The sequence below is a fragment of the Eriocheir sinensis genome, unplaced genomic scaffold, assembly GCF_024679095.1.
Source record: "Eriocheir sinensis breed Jianghai 21 unplaced genomic scaffold, ASM2467909v1 Scaffold495, whole genome shotgun sequence".
NCBI lineage: Eukaryota > Metazoa > Arthropoda > Malacostraca > Decapoda > Varunidae > Eriocheir > Eriocheir sinensis.
The window spans coordinates 305,293-312,500 of record NW_026111826.1 but is presented as its reverse complement, the minus strand read 5'-3'; positions in this window follow the sequence as shown (position 1 = coordinate 312,500).

Here is a 7,208-nt window from a genome sequence, read left to right as displayed (position 1 = left end):
TGGGTGTTATTCCAGAAATCAGATGTGGTTAGGTTAGATTAATTCATCTTTTTATTCATCTTTTCCGTTATTTTGAGCGCTTTTTACCATTTAACGTTCTATTTACTCAATGGTTAGGTTAGATTTGGTCAGGTTGCCTTGGTAAAAATGGGGCAGGCTTTGCACTGCTCCATTGTCACTGGTAGTTGGTGGGTGTATTTCTGGAGTTTTACCTGTGATATGAAGGTGATAACTCTCACTATATATAGATGTTAATTTTTTCCATATATGTATCATTAGCTTTAATGGGGACTGGATGGCCCCATACTTCTGCCTGCTAAATTTTCGGCTGGCCCCGGCCCGTGATTTTTATTTATTTATTTATTATAATATTGAATTGCATACGTACTTTTTTCAAACGAACTTTATCCCTTACAAACATTTGCTTACAAAAATTGCATACGAATTTTATGCATGCGAACTATTTCCATACGTACTGTGGTCCTAGAATCATTATAAAGAGCGGAGCAATTCTTGTCTAAACCCTGTAATAGAATAAGTCTTTGTAGGTCACAGGAGGCCATAGATAAGGGAGGTTAGGTTCTCAGGTAATATTTCCTTTGTCTTGTTTCCCTGTTAGCTTTGAGGGTCAGGGTGGACCACTGGCCGCCACCTCCTCCTTGCCCTCATGCTAAACCTTTACTACTGTTCCTATAGGTAATGCACTCTCTCTCTCTCTCTCTCTCTCTCTCTCTCTCTCTCTCTCTCTCTCTCTCTCTCTCTCTCTCTCTCTCTCATAAAAATAAACATTAAAATTCATGAAGGAATTTATTATTCCCAAAAAGACTCAGTGTTTATACAGTTCTCATTCCTAACTTAATTTGCAGACATAAGAAGAAGAGGAGGAAGAACAAGAGGAGGAGGAGGAGGATGAAGGGGACACACAGGAATCAAATGGTGAGTGTTGTTAACTTTATAACTATTTTCCTTGTTCATCTTCTTGCACCAATTTTCTTCCTGCAATTGTTCCTTTTGTGCAAAATTCTCGGTCTTTTTTATTTCCATTTCCAGCTCTCAGTCTTCTCTCCTTCCTGTTAGTTCCTGCCACACAGCTGCCCTCAGTACAATGTCAGGTCACAGTGCAGGGCAGAGTTGTCATATGAAAAGGGACTCGGCCATCAAGCGTGACATGTTGTGGGAGCGGTTGTACAGAATAGTGAAGTCCCTGCCATATATAGGGTGGTCCTAATCATGACTGGGTTCAAAGAGAGGAGATGGTTGGTTTGGAGTCAGTTGGTGGTCAGACCCTGGTGGCAAGGTGGCTCTTAGGGTCGTATTATGAGACATTTCGCCGCCCAAGAACACATATTTGACAAGGCTTTCGTAGGAGTTGTGGGCATTTCCTGGGGTAGTTTTATGACCCTGGTGGTAGTGTGACCCTTCCTCTGTACCATGAAGCTAAAGAAACACACATTTGTCAAGACTTTCATAGGAGTTTGGGGCATCTCCTTGGGTAGTTTTATGACCCTGGAGGTAGTGTGACCCTTCCTCTGTACCATGAACCTAAAGAAACACACATTTGTCAAGACTTTCATAGGAGTTTGGGGCATCTCCTTGGGTAGTTTATGACCCTGGTGGTAGTGTGACCCTTCCTCTGTACCATGAAGCTAAAGAAACACACATTTGTCAAGACTTCGAGCTTGTATGGGGTGGTACACAGGTGCCTTGAATGGACTCGCCCTAAAAACACTAGTAGGAAAAGCACCTCATGAAAGTGACACACAACTATATGGAAGTCTCAGGAGCATAACACACACACACACACACACACACACACACACACACACACACACACACACACTTTGAATATGTATGTATCTGGGTGGGTGAGTGAGTGTATATGTGTGTGTGTGTGTGTGTGTGTTTGGGAATATCATACTCCATTTCTTCCCATCCCATCCCTTCCCATGCCTTCCTTTCCATCCCTTCCCTACCTATCCTATTCTCTTTTATTCTGTTGTATTCTGTTGTATTCTCTTTTATTCTGTTGTATTATCTTTTATTCTGTTGTATTCTGTTGTATTCTCTTTTATTCTGTTGTATTCTGTTGTATTATCTTTTATTCTGTTGTATTCTCTTTTATTCTGTTGTATTCTGTTGTATTATCTTTTATTCTGTTGTATTCTCTTTTATTCTGTTGTATTCTGTTGTATTCTCTTTTATTCTGTTGTATTATCTTGTATTCTGTTGTATTCTGTTGTATTATCTTTTATTCTGTTGTATTCTCTTTTATTCTGTTGTATTCTCTTTTATTCTGTTGTATTCTGTTGTATTATCTTTTATTCTGTTGTATTCTGTTGTATTCTCTTTTATTCTGTTGTATTCTCTTATATTCTGTTGTATTCTGTTGTATTATCTTTTATTCTGTTGTATTCTGTTGTATTCTCTTTTATTCTGTTGTATTCTCTTTTATTCTGTTGTATTCTGTTGTATTCTCTTTTATTCTGTTGTATTCTGTTGTATTCTCTTTTATTCTGTTGTATTTTGTTGTATTCTCTTTTATTCTGTTGTATTCTCTTTTATTCTGTTGTATTCTGTTGTATTCTCTTTTATTCTGTTGTATTCTGTTGTATTATCTTTTATTCTGTTGTATTCTCTTTTATTCTGTTGTATTCTGTTGTATTCTCTTTTATTCTCTTGTATTCTGTTGTATTATCTTTTATTCTGTTGTATTCTGTTGTATTCTCTTTTATTCTGTTGTATTCTGTTGTATTCTCTTTTATTCTGTTGTATTCTGTTGTATTCTGTTGTATTCTCTTTTATTCTGTTGTATTCTGTTGTATTCTGTTGTATTCTCTTTTATTCTGTTGTATTCTGTTGTATTCTCTTTTATTCTGTTGTATTCTGTTGTATTATCTTTTATTCTGTTGTATTCTCTTTTATTCTGTTGTATTCTGTTGTATTATCTTTTATTCTGTTGTATTCTCTTTTATTCTGTTGTATTCTGTTGTATTCTCTTTTATTCTGTTGTATTCTCTTTTATTCTGTTGTATTCTCTTTTATTCTGTTGTATTCTGTTGTATTCTCTTTTATTCTGTTGTATTCTGTTGTATTCTCTTTTATTCTGTTGTATTCTGTTGTATTCTCTTTTATTCTGTTGTATTCTCTTTTATTCTGTTGTATTCTGTTGTATTCTCTTTTATTCTGTTGTATTCTGTTGTATTCTCTTTTATTCTGTTGTATTCTGTTGTATTCTCTTTTATTCTGTTGTATTCTGTTGTATTCTCTTTTATTCTGTTGTATTCTCTTTTATTCTGTTGTATTCTCTTTTATTCTGTTGTATTCTGTTGTATTATCTTTTATTCTGTTGTATTCTCTTTTATTCTGTTGTATTCTGTTGTATTCTCTTTTATTCTGTTGTATTCTCTTTTATTCTGTTGTATTCTGTTGTATTATCTTTTATTCTGTTGTATTCTCTTTTATTCTGTTGTATTCTGTTGTATTCTCTTTTATTCTGTTGTATTCTGTTGTATTCTCTTTTATTCTGTTGTATTCTCTTTTATTCTGTTGTATTATCTTTTATTCTGTTGTATTCTCTTTTATTCTGTTGTATTCTGTTGTATTCTCTTTTATTCTGTTGTATTCTGTTGTATTCTCTTTTATTCTGTTGTATTCTGTTGTATTCTCTTTTATTCTGTTGTATTCTGTTGTATTCTCTTTTATTCTGTTGTATTCTGTTGTATTATCTTTTATTCTGTTGTATTCTGTTGTATTCTCTTTTATTCTGTTGTATTCTCTTTTATTCTGTTGTATTCTGTTGTATTCTGTTGTATTCTCTTTTATTCTGTTGTATTCTGTTGTATTCTCTTTTATTCTGTTGTATTCTGTTGTATTCTCTTTTATTCTGTTGTATTCTGTTGTATTCTCATTTATTCTGTTGTATTCTCTTTTATTCTGTTGTATTATCTTTTATTCTGTTGTATTCTGTTGTATTCTCTTTTATTCTGTTGTATTCTGTTGTATTCTTTTGTATTCTCTTTTATTCTGTTGTATTCTGTTGTATTATCTTTTATTCTGTTGTATTCTGTTGTATTATCTTTTATTCTGTTGTATTCTCTTTTATTCTGTTGTATTCTCTTTTATTCTGTTGTATTCTGTTGTATTCTCTTTTATTCTGTTGTATTCTGTTGTATTATCTTTTATTCTGTTGTATTCTGTTGTATTCTGTTGTATTCTCTTTTATTCTGTTGTATTCTGTTGTATTATCTTTTACTCTGTTGTATTCTGTTGTATTCTCTTTTATTCTGTTGTATTATGTTGTATTCTGTTGTATTCTCTTTTATTCTGTTGTATTCTGTTGTATTATCTTTTATTCTGTTGTATTCTGTTGTATTCTCTTTTATTCTGTTGTATTCTGTTGTATTCTGTTGTATTCTCTTTTATTCTGTTGTATTCTGTTGTATTCTCTTTTATTCTGTTGTATTCTGTTGTATTCTCTTTTATTCTGTTGTATTATCTTTTATTCTGTTGTATTCTGTTGTATTCTCTTTTATTCTGTTGTATTCTCTTTTATTCTGTTGTATTCTGTTGTATTATCTTTTAGTCTGTTGTATTCTGTTGTATTCTCTTTTATTCTGTTGTATTATCTTTTATTCTGTTGTATTCTGTTGTATTCTCTTTTATTCTGTTGTATTCTCTTTTATTCTGTTGTATTCTGTTGTATTCTCTTTTATTCTGTTGTATTCTGTTGGTATTCTCTTTTATTCTGTTGTATTCTGTTGTATTCTCTTTTATTCTGTTGTATTCTGTTGTATTATCTTTTATTCTGTTGTATTCTCTTTTATTCTGTTGTATTCTGTTGTATTCTCTTTTATTCTGTTGTATTCTGTTGTATTCTCTTTTATTCTGTTGTATTCTCTTTTATTCTGTTGTATTCTGTTGTATTATCTTTTATTCTGTTGTATTCTCTTTTATTCTGTTGTATTCTCTTTTATTCTGTTGTATTCTGTTGTATTATCTTTTATTCTGTTGTATTCTCTTTTATTCTGTTGTATTCTCTTTTATTCTGTTGTATTCTGTTGTATTCTCTTTTATTCTGTTGTATTCTGTTGTATTATCTTTTATTCTGTTGTATTCTGTTGTATTATCTTTTATTCTGTTGTATTCTCTTTTATTCTGTTGTATTCTCTTTTATTCTGTTGTATTCTCTTTTATTCTGTTGTATTCTGTTGTATTATCTTTTATTCTGTTGTATTCTGTTGTATTCTCTTTTATTCTGTTGTATTCTGTTGTATTATCTTTTATTCTGTTGTATTCTGTTGTATTCTCTTTTATTCTGTTGTATTCTGTTGTATTCTCTTTTATTCTGTTGTATTCTCTTTTATTCTGTTGTATTCTCTTTTATTCTGTTGTATTCTGTTGTATTATCTTTTATTCTGTTGTATTCTCTTTTATTCTGTTGTATTCTGTTGTATTCTCTTTTATTCTGTTGTATTCTGTTGTATTCTCTTTTATTATGTTGTATTCTGTTGTATTATCTTTTATTCTGTTGTATTCTCTTTTATTCTGTTGTATTCTGTTGTATTCTCTTTTATTCTGTTGTATTCTGTTGTATTCTCTTTTATTCTGTTGTATTCTCTTTTATTCTGTTGTATTCTGTTGTATTATCTTTTATTCTGTTGTATTCTCTTTTATTCTGTTGTATTCTCTTTTATTCTGTTGTATTCTCTTTTATTCTGTTGTATTCTGTTGTATTATCTTTTATTCTTTTGTATTCTGTTGTATTCTCTTTTATTCTGTTGTATTCTCTTTTATTCTGTTGTATTCTGTTGTATTATCTTTTATTCTGTTGTATTCTGTTGTATTCTCTTTTATTCTGTTGTATTCTCTTTTATTCTGTTGTATTCTGTTGTATTCTGTTGTATTCTCTTTTATTCTGTTGTATTCTCTTTTATTCTGTTGTATTCTGTTGTATTCTCTTTTATTCTGTTGTATTCTGTTGTATTCTCATTTATTCTGTTGTATTCTGTTGTATTCTCTTTTATTCTGTTGTATTCTGTTGTATTATCTTTTATTCTGTTGTATTCTGTTGTATTCTCTTTTATTCTGTTGTATTCTGTTGTATTCTCTTTTATTCTGTTGTATTCTGTTGTATTATCTTTTATTCTGTTGTATTCTGTTGTATTATCTTGTATTATCTTTTATTCTGTTGTATTCTCTTTTATTCTGTTGTATTCTCTTTTATTCTGTTGTATTCTCTTTTATTCTGTTGTATTCTGTTGTATTATCTTTTATTCTGTTGTATTCTGTTGTATTCTCTTTTATTCTGTTGTATTCTGTTGTATTATCTTTTATTCTGTTGTATTCTGTTGTATTCTCTTTTATTCTGTTGTATTCTGTTGTATTCTGTTGTATTCTCTTTTATTCTGTTGTATTCTCTTTTATTCTGTTGTATTCTCTTTTATTCTGTTGTATTTTGTTGTATTCTGTTGTATTCTCTTTTATTCTGTTGTATTATGTTGTATTCTGTTGTATTCTGTTGTATTCTGTTGTATTCTGTTGTATTCTCTTTTATTCTATTGTATTATCTTTTATTCTGTTGTATTCTCTTTTATTCTGTTGTATTCTCTTTTATTCTGTTGTATTCTGTTGTATTATCTTTTAGTCTATTGTATTCTGTTGTATTCTCTTTTATTCTGTTGTATTCTGTTGTATTATCTTTTATTCTGTTGTATTCTGTTGTATTCTCTTTTATTCTGTTGTATTCTCTTTTATTCTGTTGTATTCTGTTGTATTCTCTTTTATTCTGTTGTATTCTGTTGTATTCTCTTTTATTCTGTTGTATTCTGTTGTATTCTCTTATATTCTGTTGTATTCTGTTGTATTATCTTTTATTCTGTTGTATTCTCTTTTATTCTGTTGTATTCTGTTGTATTCTCTTTTATTCTGTTGTATTCTCTTTTATTCTGTTGTATTATCTTTTATTCTGTTGTATTTTTTTTTATTCTGTTGTATTCTGTTGTATTCTCTTTTATTCTGTTGTATTCTGTTGTATTATCTTTTATTCTGTTGTATTCTGTTGTATTCTCTTTTATTCTGTTGTTTTCTGTTGTATTATCTTTTATTCTGTTGTATTCTCTTTTATTCTGTTGTATTCTGTTGTATTATCTTTTATTCTGTTGTATTCTGTTGTATTATCTTTTATTCTGTTGTATTCTCTTTTATTCTGT